The sequence below is a fragment of the Anomaloglossus baeobatrachus genome, chromosome 6 (genome assembly GCF_048569485.1).
Source record: "Anomaloglossus baeobatrachus isolate aAnoBae1 chromosome 6, aAnoBae1.hap1, whole genome shotgun sequence".
Lineage (NCBI taxonomy): Eukaryota > Metazoa > Chordata > Amphibia > Anura > Aromobatidae > Anomaloglossus > Anomaloglossus baeobatrachus.
The window spans coordinates 92,410,983-92,437,547 of record NC_134358.1 but is presented as its reverse complement, the minus strand read 5'-3'; the positions used below and the strand labels follow the sequence as shown (position 1 = coordinate 92,437,547).

The 26,565-nt window shown below is 45.6% G+C and overlaps 1 protein-coding gene and 1 long non-coding RNA gene across 3 annotated transcripts in view; one reads left to right on the top strand and one right to left on the bottom strand.

Moving 5' to 3' along the window:
• LOC142317109 (Y+L amino acid transporter 2-like) overlaps window positions 1–26,565 on the top strand; it is a 98,209-nt gene that overhangs the window by 672 nt on the left and 70,972 nt on the right. The gene's annotated exons all lie outside the window — the stretch shown is intronic.
• On the bottom strand, window positions 12,795–14,298 carry LOC142244078 (uncharacterized). Its single transcript, XR_012724433.1, has 3 exons — window positions 14,151–14,298; window positions 13,963–14,053; window positions 12,795–13,186 (listed from the first exon to the last, which is right to left on the bottom strand). It is a non-coding gene; the product is annotated as an uncharacterized LOC142244078 (long non-coding RNA).

The following is a 26,565-nucleotide window of genomic DNA, read 5'->3' as shown; positions in this document are numbered from 1 at the left end:
AGTGTGTGTTGTTTTTTGGGGGGGGGTTTGCCTAATATGCCGCAGCTTTGCATCCTGCTTCTTTTTCAAAAATTGTGTATATAAAATAATGGTATCTTCCGAAATCACTTTGAGAATGGTCTGGTCACTTCTTGTAACCATTCCACAGCTTTCAAATCAGCTGAAAGAAGTTACAAAAGACATACATTCTTTATTTTTAATGCTTACTGAGTAGTTTTTCAAGCAGATTCCACCTGATAATTATGCCACCTGCATCCTCCCTAAGTAGCATTCTGTAATTTTTTTATGAATCTGTAGATTTAATATTTTCAAGGTGCCACTTTCCCCAATTACATATATTGCAAAGTTTCATATATTCATACATCTGACTAATTCATGCAAAATGTTTTCTATGACAATTGGTACTATAAAAAATAATCCTAGTAAACAAGACAAGCGGGAGGGCACCAAAGATAATGAAAAAAATATATAAAGATGGGATCACAACCACTAGCACATTCAAAGCAAACAGTTATGGTATACAAGAGAAAAAGAAAATGTGCAACAAGTGGGATCACCAGAAATGACCATATAATATCATTTTATTAATCAAAAAGGACATACAAACACACAGATGTTCATTAAAAACAATTAAAAAAGCAAAAAAGCTTGTACATACATTTGGTGCCAATAATATGAGCCACCAAAATACACCCCACCCTCTCAGCAAGCCAAAGAGAAACCCCACATAATAAGTCAGAGTAAGTGTGATAGCCAAAAAAACCTTGTTCAATCAATAACAGGCAGTGAACACGGCATGCTAAATGAGACAATAGCAGGCAGAAGGACAATTGCTGCATACAAATACCTCAAAGCCGCATGAAAATAATCTGCCCTGAAAACAAATGTCTGGAACCAGTATAAGGCAAATCACATACCCAGGGGTCCTGCACGGGGTAAATGGCAAAGCAAATATCATGAGAAGGGTGGGGTGGAAACCCCACGCGTATCGCTACAAGGAGTTGTAGCTTCCTCAGGGGAAAGTGAGGCACACTATGGTAGGTATGTCTTAAATAGCCATTATAATCAAAGAAGATTGCTTACCAGCATGGGCAAGGAGGAGGAGGGAGAGGTCGCTATGCAACCTGAAGATGCCGATGGGCGCCGCCATTGTGAATCATGTGATCAAATCATGTGGTCCCTTTTTGCAGGCAAACGTCACAGCCCGAACGCAGGCGCAGTGATATCAGCGCCACAAGCACGATTAGCAATCCCTTAGTATAGTGAAATAGGTATACAAAAGACATATATATTGTACACTATGCATGCGAAACAGGTAGTACATATGTGCTAGATGAATAACGCAAGTCACTTTGTATATACGGAAATCCACATGAATCTGCGCGTGCGCAGTTTCAGTAAGAGATCCCCGAAGGGACATTTCAAGTGCAGGGATTAAAAAAACCTGACAGCACAGAGGTAATACTCAAGTTACCACTAGAGTAACATTGAGTGTTAATCCATCATACGGGTACCTATGTTATGCACACACAATGCTGATATGTCACGCACAAACACTTGTGGCCTGCATCACGTGTCTATATGACACCATGCCAAAAACAGTGCTTCTCATCGCGCATGCGCCGAGACATCAGCAATGTCCCATTCAAAAGCAGAGAAATGATCTCAGTGGGCAGCACAGCCCATTAAGGCCAGTATAACTGAATAACAAGAACTCAAGCATTCACAATCTGTGCGCACAGAACCACACGCATACATCCAATAAAGATTGAATATGGATACTGTTCCCGAAAAATATTTATCTCACCACTTAATGCGCATGCGCTATGTAAATGCATACTAGCATAGAGGACTCTGTTGCCCAAAATACGGGCCTACAGGGAAACCACACAGCCATTGTATGAATTTGTCACAGAAAAAAGTCTTTGTTCAGAGGACATAACAGAAAACAGTACAGGTACACGAACCCCCATCCCAGATTAGCACAAAAATAGACCTGTGTGCTTGGATGACACAAGCACATAGTCTGAGTACATGAAGTAGGTAATATGCATATGAAGGACCATAAGGGAACCAAGAAGACCAAATTATTAATACAGAAAGCCCCACTAGAGGGTTGGTAACCTACAAGGGGGCTAGCCAGAAACCGCCTCGGAATTACAAGCAGGTCATGAGACCAAACTGAGCAAGCAAAAGGGTGTGTTCTGGTCACCCATACAGGTATAGCATGTTCACATGATATATAAGTGTCCAAAAAAAGGGGGATTGCCAGGTAGAGATAATGTCCAAATAAATGGCAGAGTCCCATTGAGGCGGGTCTTCCAGAAGTGGTCAGCAACTTGAATGTATCCATCACCGAAAGGTAGACAAAAGAACGCTTCAGATCATAGTTCGGGTAATCCCACAGCTCCAAAGACCAAGAAAAAAGGAAGAGCCCAGAAGGACGGACTCCAGTCTGCACGTCACTGGACATCAAGGAACGGACGTCCAAAAGTGATTATTTGTGTGTACATAAATTCTTCACGAGCTGTAGTCAACAGACCCTGTTCAGGGCAAATGGAGCCAAGCCCACATGGTCAGAACCCTGGAATGTTAAAAAGGTAAATACATAATCAAGATTGTATCCACACCAAAGAGTGGGGAGGTGGGAAGAGGGGGGGGGAGGAGAGGGGGAAGAGGGGGGGGGGGAGAGAAAGGGGTGGAAGGCCAGACCCACCAAAAATACTGGTGTAAATGTGATGAGGCTCTCACAAATCCCCAAGTGAATGGGATGCCACATCCAACTGGGAATATCCCATGTAATTGGTGCAGGCCAAGCATTTACTTCTTGTAGAAGCCGGTGAACAAAAGTTCCTCATTCAATCCCTGGGGGGAGAGACTCTGAAGTTGGTATATCCATCTCGCTTCCCTTCTCAATAATTCGTCAGATACCCTACCCCCCCTGATGTTCATTTGAACATGATCCAATACCAGGATCTGGGCCTTGCGAAACGAGCAACCATGTGAGTCAAGGAAGTGTTTAGCCACAGAGGAAATGGGCTTACCTTGAGCTTGGTCTTTTTGTGCTCGACCGATGTCAGAAAAATGGTGCTGGATCCTGCGGCGAAGCTCCTGTGTGGTCTGTCCGACATAAAGTTTTGGACACTCGCAAATCAGGAGATACACAACATTCCTACTTCGACAGTTTGAGTAAAATTTGGTGGTGATGGTTCCTGGAAAAACACCAATGCGAACACAACTGTCAGCAACAAGAAAAGGGCAAATGGTGCAGTCCCCACACGGGAAAGACCCAACAAGTTTGTGTCCCCGACCCAAAGGAATAGTGGGTCTCTTAAAATGGCTAGAAGAAAGCATATCCTTCAAATTCATCGCACGTTTTGCGGTCAATTTGGGATGGGCGCTGATAAATGGAGTCAACCTGGGCTCACTAAGGAGGATATTCCAATTTTTTGTAAGAACCTGTCGTACCTTATCCCAATGGTTGTTATATGTGGTCACCAGGTTTATAGTACCCATCTCAGTTCTCAGTCTGCCCCGAAACGTGTCGGACCGTGGAGTGTTGGCTGAGTGTTGGAAGGCTTTAGAAACAACCTTGCGTGGGTATCCTCTCTTGATAAATCGCGTGGTCAAATCTTGTGCCTCATTCCTGAAGGTGGTGACATCAGTACAATTGCGGCGTACTCGCAAAAACTGCCCCTTGGGTATCCCGTCTCGCACATGTCTCGGATGAAAAGAGGAATAATGTAACACACTGTTGGTAGCCGTCTGTTTCCGGAACAGGGATGTTGTAATATGGTTATTCTCCAACATAACCCTCAAATCAAGGAATTCCACCATTGTTGTTGATATACTTGCAGAAAGTCGGATGTGCCACGGGTTCTCATTCAGCTGGGCAATAAAATCTTCACAAGACGCACGGTCACCTGTCCAGAGAAAGAGAACATCGTCGATGTATCTAAACCAGTTTGACACGTGCCTCTGGAACAAAGCGATGGGCGCCACCTGTGTCTCCTCCCACCAACCCAAAAACAGGTTGGCGTAGGAGGGGGCACAGCGGGCACCCATCGCGGTCCCAGACGCTTGTTTATAGAAAACACGATCGAACACGAAAAAACTATTTTGTAAAACAAAATGTAACAGTTCAAGAAGAAACGAATCGTGTTTTCTATCACCTGTAGAGCGACGATCCAGAAAGTAGGTGACCGCTTGAATTCCCAAATCGTGTTCAATGCACGTGTATAGCGACTCGATGTCCATGGTGACCAAGAGTGTACCAGCCTGTACCTCCACCTGTTCGAGTTGGGTGATCAAGTGCGACGAATCTCGGACGTATGAATCCAAAGTAAGGACATATGGCTGCAAATAAAAGTCCACATAAATACACGGACGTTCATATATGCCCCCTATGCCGGATACTATGGGCCTCCCCGGAGGGTCCACCAAAGACTTGTGTACCTTTGGGAGCATATAGAACGTCGGCGTTGTAGGGTGGCGTGTGGTGAGAAAATCCCTCTCACGTTTTGAAATTATACCAAGATCAAAGGCACGTACAAGAAGTTTGTCCAATTTCACCTTAAAGGCATCAGTGGGATCTGATGGAAGAATTGCATAATTGATTCGATTGCCCAACTGTCTGTGGGCCTCTTTCAGATATAATTCAACGGGCCACAACACCACGTTGCCACCCTTATCTGCTTCACGGATAATGAATGAGTTGTTTTTTCTCAGATTAGACAAAGCCCTTTGTTCAGCCTTATTAAGGTTGTTTTGTTGGAATGGTATCACCTTAAGGGCCTGTATATCACGGCACATGGCTTCAAAGAAAATCTGGATTGCCGGAAACAAGGAAAATGAGGGTGTGGCCTGAGAGGGAAGCCTAGATGGAAATGGCAGTTTCTTACCTCCGAAGGAATCGCCCTCTTCCAAAAGTTCCATAAGGTCTCGAAATACCTGCCTATCCTCCGCAGGCAAGGTGTCGATGACCCCAGGCTGATGATACATCAGTTTGAACACCATTTGCCTGCAGAATAGATACACATCCTTCGTGTTTAATGAACATCTGTGTGCTTGTATGTCCTTTTTGATTAATAAATTGATATTATATGGTCATTTCTGGTGATCCCACTTGTTGCACATTTTCTTTTTCTCTTGTATACCATAACTGTTTGCTTTGAATGTGCTAGTGGTTGTGATCCCATCTTTATATATTTTTTTCATTATCTTTGGTGCCCTCCCGCTTGTCTTGTTTACTACGATTGTGTTAGAGAAGGCTTTCCCTTCAATTCTGGGAGTGTGGCACAGTATACGGATTTGTTGATTATCATTATTCATATACAGCATGGATTTGGAGGCCAGGGAGGCCGCATGGAGTAATCAGTCTGGTGATCTGTTTGGATCCGCAGCTGAGGTTGTGGTACAGGATTCTTTTCAACAGCTTTCCACGGAGCTCACCAATTTGCATAAAGCTGTGACTAAAACATGGTGGAATATTAAAACTCTAGAGGAATATCTCAAAATGGGGTTTGCACCGAGGGGCTTGAGGGTGCAGATTTTTCCCGCATGGGAACCTGACGCTGGATTTAAGGGGGTTTGGGAAGCCGGCCTTTTGAAGTGCTCAGATATCATTTTGAATATGTTAATTGAGCATGATAAAACCTTACTGAGTACGATTAAGGATAAAATCAGGGCTTGTGAAACCAAACTGAGAACTTTTGATCTGAATAACCAGGTTCTTCCCTTTCAACAAAAACTTAAAGAGTCCATTGATAGATACGAGAAGGACATCATCAGGGGTAAAAAACAGAAATTTCTTAGGGACAAAAAGGACTTTGAAAGTGGTGCAGCATTTCGTTGGTCACATCATGGCAATCAGAGGTTTCGCAGGGCTGTCACGATGGGACAAACTGCACATAATGTCACGACCAGGGAGTTATCTTCCAGTGATTTTTTGTCGTCGGACGTCAGCGACAGGGAAGGCCCACCAGACGAGGGAGACGCAAACCCGCCAAGCACAACAGGGAGGTCGGTATATCAGACCCGTGGGAGACAAGGGCCCCCAACAACCAACAGAACCACAAGGAACAGGAAGAGGTGGTGATGTAGATTGACCATGGTTCCAGGGATCTGGAGCAGGACTCACAAGGTAACTTACAAATAATAAATCTAACTGAATATCCTTTATCTGAGATTGAAGTGAGTCTTCTTTCTAAAGGTCTCTCCTTTTCACCCACCAAGGCATTGGACAAATTTGAGCTCACGAAGGATGTGTATCTATTCTGCAGGCAAATGGTGTTCAAACTGATGTATCATCAGCCTGGGGTCATCGACACCTTGCCTGCGGAGGATAGGCAGGTATTTCGAGACCTTATGGAACTTTTGGAAGAGGGCGATTCCTTCGGAGGTAAGAAACTGCCATTTCCATCTAGGCTTCCCTCTCAGGCCACACCCTCATTTTCCTTGTTTCCGGCAATCCAGATTTTCTTTGAAGCCATGTGCCGTGATATACAGGCCCTTAAGGTGATACCATTCCAACAAAACAACCTTAATAAGGCTGAACAAAGGGCTTTGTCTAATCTGAGAAAAAACAACTCATTCATTATCCGTGAAGCAGATAAGGGTGGCAACGTGCTGTTGTGGCCCGTTGAATTATATCTGAAAGAGGCCCACAGACAGTTGGGCAATCGAATCAATTATGCAATTCTTCCATCAGATCCCACTGATGCCTTTAAGGGGAAATTGGACAAACTTCTTGTACGTGCCTTTGATCTTGGTATAATTTCAAAACGTGAGAGGGATTTTCTCACCACACGCCACCCTACAACGCCGACGTTCTATATGCTCCCAAAGGTACACAAGTCTTTGGTGGACCCTCCGGGGAGGCCCATAGTATCCGGCATAGGGGGCATATATGAACGTCCGTGTATTTATGTGGACTTTTATTTGCAGCCATATGTCCTTACTTTGGATTCATACGTCCGAGATTCGTCGCACTTGATCACCCAACTCGAACAGGTGGAGGTACAGGCTGGTACACTCTTGGTCACCATGGACATCGAGTCGCTATACACGTGCATTGAACACGATTTGGGAATTCAAGCGGTCACCTACTTTCTGGATCGTCGCTCTACAGGTGATAGAAAACACGATTCGTTTCTTCTTGAACTGTTACATTTTGTTTTACAAAATAGTTTTTTCGTGTTCGATCGTGTTTTCTATAAACAAGCATCTGGGACCGCGATGGGTGCCCGCTGTGCCCCCTCCTACGCCAACCTGTTTTTGGGTTGGTGGGAGGAGACACAGGTGGCGCCCATCGCTTTGTTCCAGAGGCACGTGTCAAACTGGTTTAGATACATCGACGATGTTCTCTTTCTCTGGACAGGTGACCGTGCGTCTTGTGAAGATTTTATTGCCCAGCTGAATGAGAACCCGTGGCACATCCGACTTTCTGCAAGTATATCAACAACAATGGTGGAATTCCTTGATTTGAGGGTTATGTTGGAGAATAACCATATTACAACATCCCTGTTCCGGAAACAGACGGCTACCAACAGTGTGTTACATTATTCCTCTTTTCATCCGAGACATGTGCGAGACGGGATACCCAAGGGGCAGTTTTTGCGAGTACGCCGCAATTGTACTGATGTCACCACCTTCAGGAATGAGGCACAAGATTTGACCACGCGATTTATCAAGAGAGGATACCCACGCAAGGTTGTTTCTAAAGCCTTCCAACACTCAGCCAACACTCCACGGTCCGACACGTTTCGGGGCAGACTGAGAACTGAGATGGGTACTATAAACCTGGTGACCACATATAACAACCATTGGGATAAGGTACGACAGGTTCTTACAAAAAATTGGAATATCCTCCTTAGTGAGCCCAGGTTGACTCCATTTATCAGCGCCCATCCCAAATTGACCGCAAAACGTGCGATGAATTTGAAGGATATGCTTTCTTCTAGCCATTTTAAGAGACCCACTATTCCTTTGGGTCGGGGACACAAACTTGTTGGGTCTTTCCCGTGTGGGGACTGCACCATTTGCCCTTTTCTTGTTGCTGACAGTTGTGTTCGCATTGGTGTTTTTCCAGGAACCATCACCACCAAATTTTACTCAAACTGTCGAAGTAGGAATGTTGTGTATCTCCTGATTTGCGAGTGTCCAAAACTTTATGTCGGACAGACCACACAGGAGCTTCGCCGCAGGATCCAGCACCATTTTTCTGACATCGGTCGAGCACAAAAAGACCAAGCTCAAGGTAAGCCCATTTCCTCTGTGGCTAAACACTTCCTTGACTCACATGGTTGCTCGTTTCGCAAGGTCCAGATCCTGGTATTGGATCATGTTCAAATGAACATCACTGGGGGTAGGGTATCTGACGAATTATTGAGAAGGGAAGCGAGATGGATATACCAACTTCAGAGTCTCTCCCCCCAGGGATTGAATGAGGAACTTTTGTTCACCGGCTTCTACAAGAAGTAAATGCTTGGCCTGCACCAATTACATGGGATATTCCCAGTTGGATGTGGCATCCCATTCACTTGGGGATTTGTGAGAGCCTCATCACATTTACACCAGTATTTTTGGTGGGTCTGGCCTTCCACCCCTTTCTCTTCCCCCCCCCCCTCTTCCCCCTCTCCCCCCCCCCCCTCTTCCCACCTCCCCACTCTTTGGTGTGGATACAATCTTGATTATGTATTTACCTTTTTAACATTCCAGGGTTCTGACCATGTGGGCTTGGCTCCATTTGCCCTGAACAGGGTCTGTTGACTACAGCTCGTGAAGAATTTATGTACACACAAATAATCACTTTTGGACGTCCGTTCCTTGATGTCCAGTGACGTGCAGACTGGAGTCCGTCCTTCTGGGCTCTTCCTTTTTTCTTGGTCTTTGGAGCTGTGGGATTACCCGAACTATGATCTGAAGCGTTCTTTTGTCTACCTTTCGGTGATGGATACATTCAAGTTGCTGACCACTTCTGGAAGACCCGCCTCAATGGGACTCTGCCATTTATTTGGACATTATCTCTACCTGGCAATCCCCCTTTTTTTGGACACTTATATATCATGTGAACATGCTATACCTGTATGGGTGACCAGAACACACCCTTTTGCTTGCTCAGTTTGGTCTCATGACCTGCTTGTAATTCCGAGGCGGTTTCTGGCTAGCCCCCTTGTAGGTTACCAACCCTCTAGTGGGGCTTTCTGTATTAATAATTTGGTCTTCTTGGTTCCCTTATGGTCCTTCATATGCATATTACCTACTTCATGTACTCAGACTATGTGCTTGTGTCATCCAAGCACACAGGTCTATTTTTGTGCTAATCTGGGATGGGGGTTCGTGTACCTGTACTGTTTTCTGTTATGTCCTCTGAACAAAGACTTTTTTCTGTGACAAATTCATACAATGGCTGTGTGGTTTCCCTGTAGGCCCGTATTTTGGGCAACAGAGTCCTCTATGCTAGTATGCATTTACATAGCGCATGCGCATTAAGTGGTGAGATAAATATTTTTCGGGAACAGTATCCATATTCAATCTTTATTGGATGTATGCGTGTGGTTCTGTGCGCACAGATTGTGAATGCTTGAGTTCTTGTTATTCAGTTATACTGGCCTTAATGGGCTGTGCTGCCCACTGAGATCATTTCTCTGCTTTTGAATGGGACATTGCTGATGTCTCGGCGCATGCGCGATGAGAAGCACTGTTTTTGGCATGGTGTCATATAGACACGTGATGCAGGCCACAAGTGTTTGTGCGTGACATATCAGCATTGTGTGTGCATAACATAGGTACCCGTATGATGGATTAACACTCAATGTTACTCTAGTGGTAACTTGAGTATTACCTCTGTGCTGTCAGGTTTTTTTAATCCCTGCACTTGAAATGTCCTTTCGGGGATCTCTTACTGAAACTGCGCACGCGCAGATTCATGTGGATTTCCGTATATACAAAGTGACTTGCGTTATTCATCTAGCACATATGTACTACCTGTTTCGCATGCATAGTGTACAATATATATGTCTTTTGTATACCTATTTCACTATACTAAGGGATTGCTAATCGTGCTTGTGGCGCTGATATCACTGCGCCTGCGTTCGGGCTGTGACGTTTGCCTGCAAAAAGGGACCACATGATTTGATCACATGATTCACAATGGCGGCGCCCATCGGCATCTTCAGGTTGCATAGCGACCTCTCCCTCCTCCTCCTTGCCCATGCTGGTAAGCAATCTTCTTTGATTATAATGGCTATTTAAGACATACCTACCATAGTGTGCCTCACTTTCCCCTGAGGAAGCTACAACTCCTTGTAGCGATACGCGTGGGGTTTCCACCCCACCCTTCTCATGATATTTGCTTTGCCATTTACCCCGTGCAGGACCCCTGGGTATGTGATTTGCCTTATACTGGTTCCAGACATTTGTTTTCAGGGCAGATTATTTTCATGCGGCTTTGAGGTATTTGTATGCAGCAATTGTCCTTCTGCCTGCTATTGTCTCATTTAGCATGCCGTGTTCACTGCCTGTTATTGATTGAACAAGGTTTTTTTGGCTATCACACTTACTCTGACTTATTATGTGGGGTTTCTCTTTGGCTTGCTGAGAGGGTGGGGTGTATTTTGGTGGCTCATATTATTGGCACCAAATGTATGTACAAGCTTTTTTGCTTTTTTAATTGTTTTTAATGAACATCTGTGTGTTTGTATGTCCTTTTTGATTAATAAAATGATATTATATGGTCATTTCTGGTGATCCCACTTGTTGCACATTTTCTTTTTCTCTTGTATACCATAAAAAATAATCCTAAAACTACTACAAAAACTTAATTCCAGTTCTGTACAGATATGTCCTCTCTTAGTGTATGTGCACACATTGTGTTTTCAGGCGTATTACACCTGAAATCTACCTGAAAAAGTACTTAAAAGATGCTAAAAGAATGAACATATGCACTGCAATGTCAAAACGCCATCCTGCACATACTGGGTATTCTGTCTTTTTTAACTTCTTTTAATAGCTTCAGACTTGGAAAGCTGTGAAGTGGCTAAAGCAAAAGACCTGACCATACTTCAGATGGCTTCAGCTTGGATGCTGCTGAAACGTTTATATTAAAATGTCCCCCAAAAATGCACAGGTGAAAAGCACAAGAAAACAATTGAAAAAGTATCAGTGGGGGAAGGGCAGCACAGCTGCATTTAGCTGCGTCACATTGCAAACCATTCTATCAGCTCACCTCCTCCTCTCATAGCACTGACAACTCTGTTGTACTGCATCTCCTCCAACACTGCCTATGAGTTAAGTCACACTTATGTACGTTATGCTAGGGGAAACGGCACAGTGAGTGTACAACAACAAACCCCTGAGTGAAATGTAAAGACATTCAGCTCTGTTTTCTCTGCACAGAGACTGGACTATACTCAGCTGCTCTTTCTAATCATGCAGGAGGTTAGCCCAGGAGATTAGAGCTATATTATTACAGGTCACTCACATAGAAACCTAAGCCATTATGGAGGTGTGTTCTTTTCCTCCTGTGTTGTTGCCTGCTTACGATTGGGCAACTCACACTGAAAGAAGTACACACACTCAGAGAAAACTGTATAATGACAGCCATATTGACTTACAAGTTAACTCAATAGGTTTGCGTCGCCCAGGGATAGGGGTACTCAGATCCGGGACAAGGGTCACTTCAGTAAGTATCACGGTGGCGTGACCCGGTCTGTGATCCCAGGCTCCACTGTAACAAGGAAGCCTACAATTGATCATTGGTTATTAATTAACCCATAAATGACAATCCAAATGGACACGTCTTTTTTTGAAAAAATTATATATAAATCTTTATTATCAAAATTGATTTTTGTGAGGGCACACAGTATGGATAGACAGTGTTATTAAAAACATGTGTAAACCACCATATTAAAAACCAACAGGGCAGTGTGGTCAGTAAGTAATATCATTCAAATAAAGCATAATACAGCGGTCATGATTGTACATCACAGGCTCAATTGTCCCTACGGGGATAATAATCAGCGCATTACAATTATATAACAGCTTAAAGTAGTATTACCCAGGTCACATACACTGGGAGCTTTCAATCCATAGAGCACAAATATCACATCTACAATTAATCCTGACAACCAGCAAAGTAGTGCAATTTATTGGCAGCATATATAGAGGTAGTCAGTATTTAGCCTCCTTATTATAGATGATATAGACAATTTTATCAGCCAAAATTGCAAACATAATTGCGGGTAGTCATGAGTCAAACATGATTATAGACATTATATCCAAAGGAGCACATGCTTGCAGCCAGCAAAAGTACAGCTAGTTAATACACATAAATATAATCAAATAGTACAGCCAGATACATCAATCCATATGTGCAGCCACGGCTGTAGCAGATTTTTAGCGGACAGTCAAGCATGCACAACTGTATGTCAAGATTGTAGATAGCATGATATTGAGCCAGAAAATAATGTAGGCATAAGCCCAAGTTTTAGAAAAACCTTAGGATGTTTGTCTGAAAATACAGACCCGCTGTAGCCATGGTACCAATCCGACCACACTGCCCTGCACCTCGACGCGTTTCGCAGGAAAGCTTCGTCCAGGAGGTGCAGAGGCAGTGGGGAAGGCACTTTTTAAGGACACCGGGATATAACGCACCTGTGTACATCGGCGCACGCCATCCGGCCACGCCACCATCGCCGCGGCTCCCGGCGTCCCGGAAACCAGACCGCGCATGCGCGCGCGGAATGGATCCGATAGGACGCCACGAGTCACGGGGAGGGGAGGAGAGACCCGAACAGCGCGCGCACCACAGTGCTGCTAATACGGCCATATCATGTGAGGGCAATCTAAGGGCAAATCCTCTCCAATAGGTAAACATTATCAATATAATACATTCATCCACACAGGAGAGCCAGGGGCGCACAACTCTACAATGACAAACACCATACAGTGTGTATAATATATATGATGTAAGACATGGTTATTAACCAATTCTCTGGAGAACTATATTTACCAAATTTTATATATATTATAGAGTTCTCGCACCCCGACTACAACTGCGCAGATAAATGCAAATGCATATGCACCATGGTAGCAAGTGACATATTAATAAATCATCTTTGCTTGATCTCAGATGTCCTTCAGCATATTCATTTGTAAATTGATATTCGTGCCAATCCACACAGCCCTGTAAATTAAGAAATATAAAACACACATTAAAAACAGTGCTAGGGACAGATCACTGCAGTCATTGTTATATACAGCGGAGAGCTACAGGAAGGGTCTGAAACTGATTGCATCATTTAACCCTTTCGGTTTAATTGTATCCAAAAGGGTGATCCACTTGGCCTCTTTCTGAGCAAGTAAGTTTTTGAAATTGCCTCCTCTCATTCCTGGATATACCCTATCAATTCCCCTGAATTTCAGGAGTCTCCAGTTATTCGCATGAAATTCCCTAAAATGCTTAGGGATATTTTTAAGGGCTTCCACATCTTCCCTACTGACGGCTTTACTGGCATTCTTGATATCTCTTATATGTTCCATAATCCTCACTCTGAGTTCTCTAGATGTCAGCCCCACGTATATGAGCCCACATGGGCATATAGCCCAATAGATGACTCCTGTCGTGCGACAATTTATGTAATGTAGGATCCTATACGTGGTGCTGCCATCATTGTTGGAGAAGTCACTAACCCTCATAAGCTGTGAGCAGGCGCCACAGTCACCACAAGGGTAAGACCCCCATCTTGGGCCCTTTGTACTGCCCAGAAAATTATTAGGAGGGGGGACATAGTGGCTGCGAACAACTAAATCCTTGATGGTTTTGGATTTTTTAGGGGTTATAGCTGGTCTGGATGTTAAAACACCAGCTAGATCGTTATCTGACAACAGGATGGGCCAGTATTTGTTAATAATATTCGTCATTTCACGCCATTGGGCGTGATATGGGGTAATATATCTTACCTTGTGATCTTGTTCTCTTGTAGCCGTTTTAAGAAGCTGGGATCGTGGAGTTTCTTTTGCTCGTATATAGCCCTTATGTATGGAGTCCTCCCTGTAGTGACGGGAACGAAAACGCCTTTTTAGGTCATTTGCTTGGTATTCAAACAACGTATTAGTTGAGCAAATACGTTTAGCACGTAGAAACTGACCTATTGGGACAGCTTTGATGGTTTGTGCCGGATGTGAGGACCTCGCACTCAACAAGGAATTGACAGCAGTTCCCTTCCGATGAACGTCTGTTATTAACATGCCGTCGCTCCCTTTTGATACTTTGACATCCAGGTATTCAATGCTTTCGCTGCTGAAATTGAAAGTAAGTCCAATGTTTAACCTGTTGTTATTAAGTCCATCCATGAACTGTTTTAGCTGTTGGATCTCCCCCTCCCAAATCATAAATACATCATCTATAAAACGCAGCCACATGTGGACTGCGCCAGTTGGACCAGACGGAAATTCAATGGACCGCTCCCACCATCCAAGAAAGAGGTTAGCATACGAGGGCGCACAAGACGCCCCCATTGCGGTCCCCCTCTCCTGGAGGTAGTAGCGGTCCTTGAATAAAAAATAATTGTGGGTTAACACAAATTTTAAAAGTAGGAGGAGGAGATCCACCAGCTGTTGGTCCATGTCTGTCATTCTCAAGTAAAACTCAGCTGCACGAAGCCCATCCTGATGCGCTATAGATGTATATAACGATTGTACATCAGCGGTGACCATGACCATGTCAGCTTCCATGGTCAGATCTTCTAGCCTATTCAAGAATTCTGTAGAATCCCTTATGTAAGAAGGCAAAGTACACACACTGATCTTAAGGTAGTGATCTAGGAATCTACATATCGGCTCACACAAGCTATTATTTCCCGATACTATGGGTCTTCCAGGAGGTTGTTCTATACTCTTGTGTATCTTAGGTAAGAAGTATATTGTGGGAGTTACCGGATGTTCTTGTATAAGACCCTCAAAGACTGATTTAGGAATAATCCCCTCATCATAAGCCTTCTGAAGTATGGCCAAAAGCTCAATACTGAATTTAGTTGTTGGATTCCCCTCAAGTTTAGTATAGCAGGCTTTATCATGTAGTTGTTTGTATGCCTCCTGCTCATAGGCTTTCGTAGACCAAATAACCACGTTGCCACCCTTATCGGCCTGCTTGATCACTATATCCTTCATCAATTGTAGTTCTTTTAATGCTTGTCTCTGATGACTACTTAAATTGTCATGAGTTCTTTTTGATGGTAGAGATCTAAATTCTTGAACTACCATCTTGACAAATAGTTCTATAGTGGGGCAGGCCGATAAGGGTGGAAAGGTGGTTGATTTCTTTTTAGTAAACGAGCGGAATCTTGTAAGATCAGTTGAGTTTTGTTCTGCCAAAAGGAATTCCAGAATCTTAATTGCCTCCTGTTCTTCCCTAGAAAATCCAGTCAAATTACCCATGTCCTTTCTCGCAAAATATTTTTTAAGCAGAAGCTTACGTCCAAACAGCTGGATGTCCTTTATTCCCGTGAACAAATCAAAATTGGCCACGGGAGAGAAGGACAACCCCAGCTGCAGCACCTCAAGCTGGGCCCCAGTCAGAATTTTATCTGTCAAATTTATTACCTTTAAGGTATCCTTGGCATGGGGACCATCTTTTCTCCAATTTTCCTGGTTATATCTGGTTTTATAGGAGTTTCTAGTTTCCACACCTCCTCGATGGGGTATCTGTCCATGGGCCTCATGGTTTGAAATTTTTGAGCTGCCAGCACTCTCCGCTGATGAGACTGAATCTGCCAGGGACTGATTAGAAGACCTATAATTAGCCGGACGTCGACCATTCCTTTCATGGTACCATTTAAAGACCGTGTTATTTCTATAATCTGTTAGGTCTCGTTGAAATTTACGTGCTTTCTTGGTCTTAATATCAGTTTCCCACTGTTTAAATTCTTCCTCCAACTCAATATCAAATTGAGCCAATGATTCCTTGGATAATTTTTGTTTTATTTCAAGATTGAGCATTTCTATATCCTTCTCCAACTCATCAAGTCGTTTTTTATCATGACCTATTAGGAGTTCAATCATTGTGCGTGAGCACATCCTGCATGCTTCTTCCCACCTTTCTTTAAAATTCTCATCTTCAACTGGGAACGCAGGAAACACCTGAATCCGGAGCCCCCTAGGGGTTATATCTTTACTTAGGTATTGCTCCAAAGAGGCCTTGTTCCACCAAGTTTTCGTTCTTTTAAGCAAGTAGGATTTTAATTTAACCTGTAGCTCTCTGCACTGCATAGAAGGTGACTGTACCGCTGTCTCCCCGGCACTGCCGAACACGTCTGCCAACTGTGTAGCCCAGTTAGCATCTCTGCTGCGATAGTCCATTGCTAGACCTAAATTCACCAAAAAGATCAAAAAAACCACCATTAATTGAATAAGATCCATAATATCATGAATTTTAATATCTCTGAACCATGATCCCAAAATTTACATTGAAGCCTACAATTGATCATTGGTTATTAATTAACCCATAAATGACAATCCAAATGGACACGTCTTTTTTTGAAAAAATTATATATAAATCTTTATTATCAAAATTGATTTTTGTGAGGGCACACAGTATGGATAGACAGTGTTATTAAAAACATGTGTAAACCACCATATTAAAAACCAACAGGGCAGTGTGGTCAGTAAGTAATATCATTCAAATAAAGCATAATACAGCGGTCATGATTGTACATCACAGGCTCAATTGTCCCTAAGGGGATAATAATCAGCGCATTACAATTATATAACAGCTTAAAGTAGTATTACCCAGGTCACATACACTGGGAGCTTTCAATCCATAGAGCACAAATATCACATCTACAATTAATCCTGACAACCAGCAAAGTAGTGCAATTTATTGGCAGCATATATAGAGGTAGTCAGTATTTAGCCTCCTTATTATAGATGATATAGACAATTTTATCAGCCAAAATTGCAAACATAATTGCGGGTAGTCATGAGTCAAACATGATTATAGACATTATATCCAAAGGAGCACATGCTTGCAGCCAGCAAAAGTACAGCTAGTTAATACACATAAATATAATCAAATAGTACAGCCAGATACATCAATCCATATGTGCAGCCACGACTGTAGCAGATTTTTAGCGGACAGTCAAGCATGCACAACTGTATGTCAAGATTGTAGATAGCATGATATTGAGCCAGAAAATAATGTAGGCATAAGCCCAAGTTTTAGAAAAACCTTAGGATGTTTGTCTGAAAATACAGACCCGCTGTAGCCATGGTACCAATCCGACCACACTGCCCTGCACCTCGACGCGTTTCGCAGGAAAGCTTCGTCCAGGAGGTGCAGAGGCAGTGGGGAAGGCACTTTTTAAGGACACCGGGATATAACGCACCTGTGTACATCGGCGCACGCCATCCGGCCATGCCACCATCGCCGCGGCTCCCGGCGTCCCGGAAACCAGACCGCGCATGCGCGCGCGGAATGGATCCGATAGGACGCCACGAGTCACGGGGAGGGGAGGAGAGACCCGAACAGCGCACGCACCACAGTGCTGCTAATACGGCCATATCATGTGAGGGCAATCTAAGGGCAAATCCTCTCCAATAGGTAAACATTATCAATATAATACATTCATCCACACAGGAGAGCCAGGGGCGCACAACTCTACAATGACAAACATCATACAGTGTGTATAATATATATGATGTAAGACATGGTTATTAACCAATTCTCTGGAGAACTATATTTACCAAATTTTATATATATTATAGAGTTCTCGCACCCCGACTACAACTGCGCAGATAAATGCAAATGCATATGCACCATGGTAGCAAGTGACATATTAATAAATCATCTTTGCTTGATCTCAGATGTCCTTCAGCATATTCATTTGTAAATTGATATTCGTGCCAATCCACACAGCCCTGTAAATTAAGAAATATAACCTCTTTCTTGGATGGTGGGAGCGGTCCATTGAATTTCCGTCTGGTCCAACTGGCGCAGTCCACATGTGGCTGCGTTTTATAGATGATGTATTTATGATTTGGGAGGGGGAGATCCAACAGCTAAAACAGTTCATGGATGGACTTAATAACAACAGGTTAAACATTGGACTTACTTTCAATTTCAGCAGCGAAAGCATTGAATACCTGGATGTCAAAGTATCAAAAGGGAGCGACGGCATGTTAATAACAGACGTTCATCGGAAGGGAACTGCTGTCAATTCCTTGTTGAGTGCGAGGTCCTCACATCCGGCACAAACCATCAAAGCTGTCCCAATAGGTCAGTTTCTACGTGCTAAACGTATTTGCTCAACTAATACGTTGTTTGAATACCAAGCAAATGACCTAAAAAGGCGTTTTCGTTCCCGTCACTACAGGGAGGACTCCATACATAAGGGCTATATACGAGCAAAAGAAACTCCACGATCCCAGCTTCTTAAAACGGCTACAAGAGAACAAGATCACAAGGTAAGATATATTACCCCATATCACGCCCAATGGCGTGAAATGACGAATATTATTAACAAATACTGGCCCATCCTGTTGTCAGATAACGATCTAGCTGGTGTTTTAACATCCAGACCAGCTATAACCCCTAAAAAATCCCAAACCATCAAGGATTTAGTTGTTCGCAGCCACTATGTCCCCCCTCCTAATAATTTTCTGGGCAGTACAAAGGGCCCAAGATGGGGGTCTTACCCTTGTGGTGACTGTGGCGCCTGCTCACAGCTTATGAGGGTTAGTGACTTCTCCAACAATGATGGCAGCACCACGTATAGGATCCTACATTACATAAATTGTCGCACGACAGGAGTCATCTATTGGGCTATATGCCCATGTGGGCTCATATACGTGGGGCTGACATCTAGAGAACTCAGAGTGAGGATTATGGAACATATAAGAGATATCAAGAATGCCAGTAAAGCCGTCAGTAGGGAAGATGTGGAAGCCCTTAAAAATATCCCTAAGCATTTTAGGGAATTTCATGCGAATAACTGGAGACTCCTGAAATTCAGGGGAATTGATAGGGTATATCCAGGAATGAGAGGAGGCAATTTCAAAAACTTACTTGCTCAGAAAGAGGCCAAGTGGATCACCCTTTTGGATACAATTAAACCGAAAGGGTTAAATGATGCAATCAGTTTCAGACCCTTCCTGTAGCTCTCCGCTGTATATAACAATGACTGCAGTGATCTGTCCCTAGCACTGTTTTTAATGTGTGTTTTATATTTCTTAATTTACAGGGCTGTGTGGATTGGCACGAATATCAATTTACAAATGAATATGCTGAAGGACATCTGAGATCAAGCAAAGATGATTTATTAATATGTCACTTGCTACCATGGTGCATATGCATTTGCATTTATCTGCGCAGTTGTAGTCGGGGTGCGAGAACTCTATAATATATATAAAATTTGGTAAATATAGTTCTCCAGAGAATTGGTTAATAACCATGTCTTACATCATATATATTATACACACTGTATGGTGTTTGTCATTGTAGAGTTGTGCGCCCCTGGCTCTCCTGTGTGGATGAATGTATTATATTGATAATGTTTACCTATTGGAGAGGATTTGCCCTTAGATTGCCCTCACATGATATGGCCGTATTAGCAGCACTGTGGTGCGCGCGCTGTTCGGGTCTCTCCTCCCCTCCCCATGACTCGTGGCGTCCTATCGGATCCATTCCGCGCGCGCATGCGCGGTCTGGTTTCCGGGACGCCGGGAGCCGCGGCGATGGTGGCGTGGCCGGATGGCGTGCGCCGATGTACACAGGTGCGTTATATCCCGGTGTCCTTAAAAAGTGCCTTCCCCACTGCCTCTGCACCTCCTGGACGAAGCTTTCCTGCGAAACGCGTCGAGGTACAGGGCAGTGTGGTCGGATTGGTACCATGGCTACAGCGGGTCTGTATTTTCAGACAAACATCCTAAGGTTTTTCTAAAACTTGGGCTTATGCCTACATTATTTTCTGGCTCAATATCATGCTATCTACAATCTTGACATACAGTTGTGCATGCTTGACTGTCCGCTAAAAATCTGCTACAGCCGTGGCTGCACATATGGATTGATGTATCTGGCTGTACTATTTGATTATATTTATGTGTATTAACTAGCTGTACTTTTGCTGGCTGCAAGCATGTGCTCCTTTGGATATAATGTCTATAATCATGTTTGACTCATGACTACCCGCAATTATGTTTGCAATTTTGGCTGATAAAATTGTCTATATCATCTATAATAAGGAGGCTAAATACTGACTACCTCTATATATGCTGCCAATAAATTGCACTACTTTGCTGGTTGTCAGGATTAATTGTAGATGTGATATTTGTGCTCTATGGATTGAAAGCTCCCAGTGTATGTGACCTGGGTAATACTACTTTAAGCTGTTATATAATTGTAATGCGCTGATTATTATCCCCGTAGGGACAATTGAGCCTGTGATGTACAATCATGACCGCTGTATTATGCTTTATTTGAATGATATTACTTACTGACCACACTGCCCTGTTGGTTTTTAATATGGTGGTTTACACATGTTTTTAATAACACTGTCTATCCATACTGTGTGCCCTCACAAAAATTAATTTTGATAATAAAGATTTATATATAATTTTTTCAAAAAAAGACGTGTCCATTTGGATTGTCATTTATGGGTTAATTAATAACCAATGATCAATTGTAGGCTTCAATGTAAATTTTGGGATCATGGTTCAGAGATATTAAAATTCATGATATTATGGATCTTATTCAATTAATGGTGGTTTTTTTCCACTGTAACAAGGGGTTATTGTAAAAGGGGATTGTCCGTGACGCCACCCACGGGTTGTGGTGATGGTGAAGGTGCGGGACTCCCGGGAACGGTGTTGGAGCTTTGGATGTTAACCCCTCTGTGGGTAGGGGCAGTGGTCCTGGGGCCCGGTAGGAGGGAGCGTGCTGCAGGGTGCAGTGCTGCGGTGGGGTGCCTGATGGCACTGTTGTACTCACAATTGAACCACACAGAGTCACTGGTAAACTAGAAACTGCCGGAGTCTGCAGCCTTCAGTACGGAGGGTGTTTAAGTCCCACACATGGTGCAGCAGACCCCTGTTCTTTCCCTGCAGTCAGGTGCCTCTTTCTCCACTCTTTCTTTTTCTTTCCTCCTCAGCCGGGAATGGGGAGTCCACTCCCCTGCAGTGATCTGGGATCTCTTTCGATACTGGCGGGCCACTACCCTGCCCCGGTCACTTCAAGTCCCTTCCTCACTAACAGCCTGTCCTGGCCCTTTTGGAGCACGCTTCTGTAGCAGCCCGGGAGCTACAACTCCGGACTCCTCTCCTCTCCCTCTCCCCACACACTCTGCTCTCCCCCCTCCCCTCCTGCTCAGTTTAGCTCTTACACTGGGGGGGTGTCTGTCCTGCTGCACTGGTGTGTGATCAGGTTACCAAAGAGGAGAATGGCCTGCACTTTGCTGGATTTTTGCAGGCTCTGTGACACGCTGGTTTTGCCAGGGCGTCACACACCCCCTTGGTAAAACACAGCCCATCCTCGGGCTGTCTGGGCACCGACATTTATTGTAACGGGAAAAAGAAAGTGCACACATTACAACTATACATCTTCCCACATCGGGAGGTACGTTTACTAAAACTTTAAACTGTTCTGCCACCCCACACCTGCGGTGCAGATGGCCTCCTCCTGAACTTGAGGACGTTCAACAGGGGTGACAGTCCATAAAAAAGTCAACTTTTTAACTTGCGGGTAGCCGTCCATGTTCCACTACCGTCGCTGTTGCCGCCGCCGCTCCCGGTACGGGGCACGGGTCCTGTGCTCCGCCTCCTGCGTAAGAGCCAGGCTTACACAGATGCCCTCGGCACCGGCTGCAACCGGCCTCGCTAACTGCCGAGGGCTCCATCTCTCACTGGCCTGCTCCTCTCTGCAGGTGCACTCCGGCTGCTCCACAGCCGAGACGGGGTACCTGGGAGCGGCTGGCACCGCATCTGGCGCAGACTTCCAATCGAGTGTCGCCTCCGCTGCGGCCGGGTGGACTGCCGGGGCCGATGTCATTACCGTTGCGGCCGGGCGGACTGCCGGAGCCGACGTCATTACCGTTGCGGCCGGGCGGACTGCCGGAGCCGGGTGAGATGTCATCGGGGTTGCGGCTACTGCTTCCAGGAACCAGACGGGTGCAGAGTCCTGGAGTCCCTGCTCTTTATCCCTTCGGTTACATGAGGCAGGCCTTCAGCCGCCCCCCCTTGGTTCTCTCCGGCACCTCCTTCTCCTGGGGGCGGGGCTTCACTTTTCGCATCTTCACTGCTTGGGGAAGACGACTCGAGCGGGAATTTTTCGCACCCAAGATGGCGGCATTTCAAAATTTTCGGCCGGACACCGCCGGCGGGGACTGCAAGGCGCACTTCTACTGGTAGGTAGATGGGTAGGATCCTGTTCATGACGCCAATTTGTGTCGCCCAGGGATAGGGGTACTCAGATCCGGGCCAAGGGTCACTTCAGTAAGTATCACGGTGGCGTGACCCGGTCTGTGATCCCAGGCTCCACTGTAAAAAGGTGTTATTGTAAAAGGGGATTGTCCGTGACGTCACCCATGGGTTGTGGTGATGGTGTACACCACCGCTGCGGTGAAGGTGCGGGACTCTCGGGAACGGTGTTGGGGCGCAGATTTGGATGTTAACCCCTCCGTGGGTAGGGGCAGTGGTCCCGGGGCCCAGTAGGAGGGAGCGTGCTGCAGGGCGCAGTGCTGCGGTGCGGTGCCTGATGGCACTCTTGTACTCACAATTGAACCACACAGAGTCACTGGTAAACTAGAAACTGCCAGAGTCCGCAGCCTTCGGTACGGAGGGTGTTTAAGTCCCACACACGGTGCAGCAGACCCCTGTTCTTTCCCTGCAGTCAGGTGCCTTTCTCCACTCTTTCTCTTTCTTTCCTCCTCGGCCGGGAACGGGGAGTCCACTCCCCTGCAGTGATCTGGGATCTCTTTCGATACTGGCGGGCCACTACCCTGCCCCGGTCACTTCAAGTCCCTTCCTCACTAACAGCCTGTCCTGGCCCTTTTGGAGCACGCTTCTGTACCAGCCCGGGAGCTACAACTCCGGACTCCTCTCCTCTCCCTCTCCCCACACACTCTGCTCTCACCCCTCCCCTCCTGCTCAGTATAGCTCTTACACTGGGGGGGGGGGGTGTCAGTCCTGCTGCACTGGTGTGGGACCAGGTTACCAAGGAGGAGAATGGCCTGCACTTTGCTGGATTTTTGCAGGCTCTGTGACACCCTGGTTTTGCCAGGGCGTCACAGGTTCAAAATACTTTCATTGCTAATATCTTAGCAAATGAGAGAGAATAAAGAAAATACAACATTTTTTTGGATGGACGGGTCCCGCAGCCGGCTGCAGTGTCTCTCCCCGGACAGGTGATGGCGGCTGTCTGTCCCTGAACCTTGATGTTCTCAGTTGACTACTATGGATCCCCAACGGTAGTCCGCTTCCCGGTGAATGGATGCCGGAGGAGCCCGTTTGCCTGCAGTCGCTGGCCCTTGGGTCTCTAGCCTTAGGCGGTAGCTGTATACCCTCACGGTGTGGGCGGTTGACTTCTATCGGCTCTTTGGTTGTTAGGAAACCCCTGGGGCTACGGTCACATTCGGATTTGACTATTGTCGGTGGCTCCAAGCCTGGTCGGGGTCCGATGGCCCTGCCTGTGTGTACTGGCTTCACTTCACTCCCCGGTCGGTACCGGCGGGCCAACGCCCGACCCCGGTCCTACGGTTCCGCGTTGCTTCACCACTCCTGCAGACGGCCACCACCATCTGCCAACCTTGCTGTCAGTGCCTGGGCCACAAACCCAGACACCCAAGTGCTTGCTCCTCTCACTTCAAACTCCAACACTGAACTGTCACTTTTTCCGCCTCCAGGCCTGTGAACTCCTCGGCTCGGTGGGTGGGGCCAACCGCTTGGCTCCGCCCCACCTGGTGTGGACATCAGACACTGGAGGGAGGCAACAAGGGTTTTTGTTTGGCTGGTGTCCCTGTCTAATGGGGGTGGGGTTGTTTGAGTGTTATCTGTGACGACCTGGCTAGTCCAGGGCGCCACACAACCCTGCACCTCACCAACCCAGCCTCCCCGTCACATCACCGGGCCCCGGGACCACCGACCCCTACCCACGGAAGGGGAAAACAACATCCCAGCTGCTCCCTACCATCGCTCCCGGGATCCCCGTCACCAGCAGCGGTGGTGCCCATCTTCACCACGATCCGTGGGTGGCGTCACAGACTAAATCCCCCAAACCAACCCCGCCTTTCACTCACAGGCGAGGAGCGCCGCTCGAGTCCCCGGATCCGGCCCACCGCTCGAGCCACCGAGCAGCCGCAGCAGTGCCGGACCCGAGCGTTGGCGAGCGACCAGCAGCGGCGGCGTCCTCCCCGCCCGCGACACATGTTTTCACGATTTCCCTACTATTGCATAACACCTAAATTATAATATATCAGTAATGCAATATTGGCAATTTCCCAACATGCTCATTTTTTAGTAACATATTAAAATTGTTGAGTAAAGAGAAGCCTGAACTTAAGCACAATTACAGCACATCAAACTAAGACACAACAGTAATGGGTTAATGAAGATATAATTTCCACACCCCAGACTTGTAAGTCTGACAAACTAGACATGCTCTACTACTGTATTTATTAGGATAGTTATTATATGTATGCTTTGGCTGTCACGGTCAGGAAAAGGAATGTATGTGGGTGTATAAAGTTTACATCTACCAGTTGAACAGCTGGAATATTGAGGTTGGGTCTAATGGATATAAGTAAATGCAACTGATCACATTCATTTTCTTTTTTTTTTTTTGCTCTGGAAAAATGTCTGGAATCTTCCTGTTTACTATGGAAAACATGGCCAGCTTGTGGCAGTTTTTGCACACACTTATTTAACTTCCTAACAATCCCATTAACACTAGCAACTGTGTAAAAGTCTCTGCTGATTCATTGTAAAATATATATAGTTTTTATACAGGTAATCACATTTTGACAGAAATTTAGCTCATGGACTCCCCATCTTCTGGGTTACTGTAAACGGAACAAGATGAACTCCAACTTCACTACAGCACAGTGTATTTGATATAATTCTGTCCTCAACCAGACTTATTGTGCTTAATCTTAGTCATCTGGCCACTAACTAGTAGGTTTGAGTGCGGTTCGTGGTTCGTGGTTCTCCAGTTCGCGGTTCGAGTGATTTTGGGGGCTGTTCTAGATAGAACTAGAACTCGAGCTTTTTGCTAAAGCTCGATAGTTCTAGATACGTTCGAGAACGGTTCTAGCAGCAAAAAGCAGGGCTTTTTACAGCTACAGTGTGCAGGAGCCATCGCTGGCAGCCTGCCAGAAGCTGGTAACCAAGATAAACATCGGGTATCCAAGCAAAGCGCTTTGGTTAGTAACCCGATGTTTATCCTAGTTACGTGCAGGAAGCCGACACTTCCCCGCTCAGCTCGCTCCACCCCCTCCTGCACGCGGCATGTACACACACACACACACACACACGTCCGTCATCCTGGCACTCTGCACACATGGTCCCGCTCGGCTTACCTGCGGTGATGAAGTCCCGACCTCAGCGCTGTCACTGTCCTCCATGGCCGCCGCTTGTCACATCACCTTCTCTCGCTTCCGACCCGAGACTGACTAGCGGTGACATCACGGGCCTCTCGCGATACTTGACTGTGAAGGCGGCGGTCATTGAACTCAGTGACAGGGGCTGTCAGCAGTGCAAGAGATCAGCGCAGGTAATATACCTCGCTGACAGCACCACTTGTCATGCCCTGCAGTGACCTGGGCTGACCTATTGATGTTAGCTCAGGTCACTGCATTGCTCTCCCAGCCAATGGGGAACATCCTGCTCTTCATTGACTGGGACAGTGTGGATCGTCATGGCAACCCCTTGGATTACACCAGACCTGGATTTGTTTTTCTTTCTAATAAATTGGTTAAAGAGGGAATGTATTGGGGACTATTTTTTTAAATAAAAATGTGTTTGTCGTCTATTTTTTTTATTACTGACTGGGTTGGTGATGTCGGGTATCTGATAGACGCCTGACCTCACCAACCCCAGGGCTTGATGCCAGGTGACATTACACATCTGGTATTAACCCCATATATTACCCCGTTTGCCACCACACCAGGGCACGGGATGAGCTGGGGCGAAGCACCAGGATTGGCACATCTATTGGATGCGCCACTTCTGGGGCGGCTGCAGCCTGCTATTTTTAGGCTGGGGAGAGTCCAATAACCATGGACCTCCCTAGTCTGAGAATATCAGACCCCAACTGTCTGCTTTACCTTGGCTGGTGATCCAATTTTGGGGGGACCTCTACGTGTTTTTTTTTTCATTATTTATTTAATTTAAGATAACAGCGTGGGGTGCCCTCAGTTTTGGATTACCAGCCAAGGTGAGGTTGCCAGCTGTGGTCTGCAGGCTGCAGCCGTCTGCTTTACCCTAGCTGGCTACAAAAATAGGGGGAACCCTACGTCATTTTTTTTTCATTTTTTTGGCTAAATACAAAGCTAAGCACCCCTTAGTGCCACATGAAAGGCA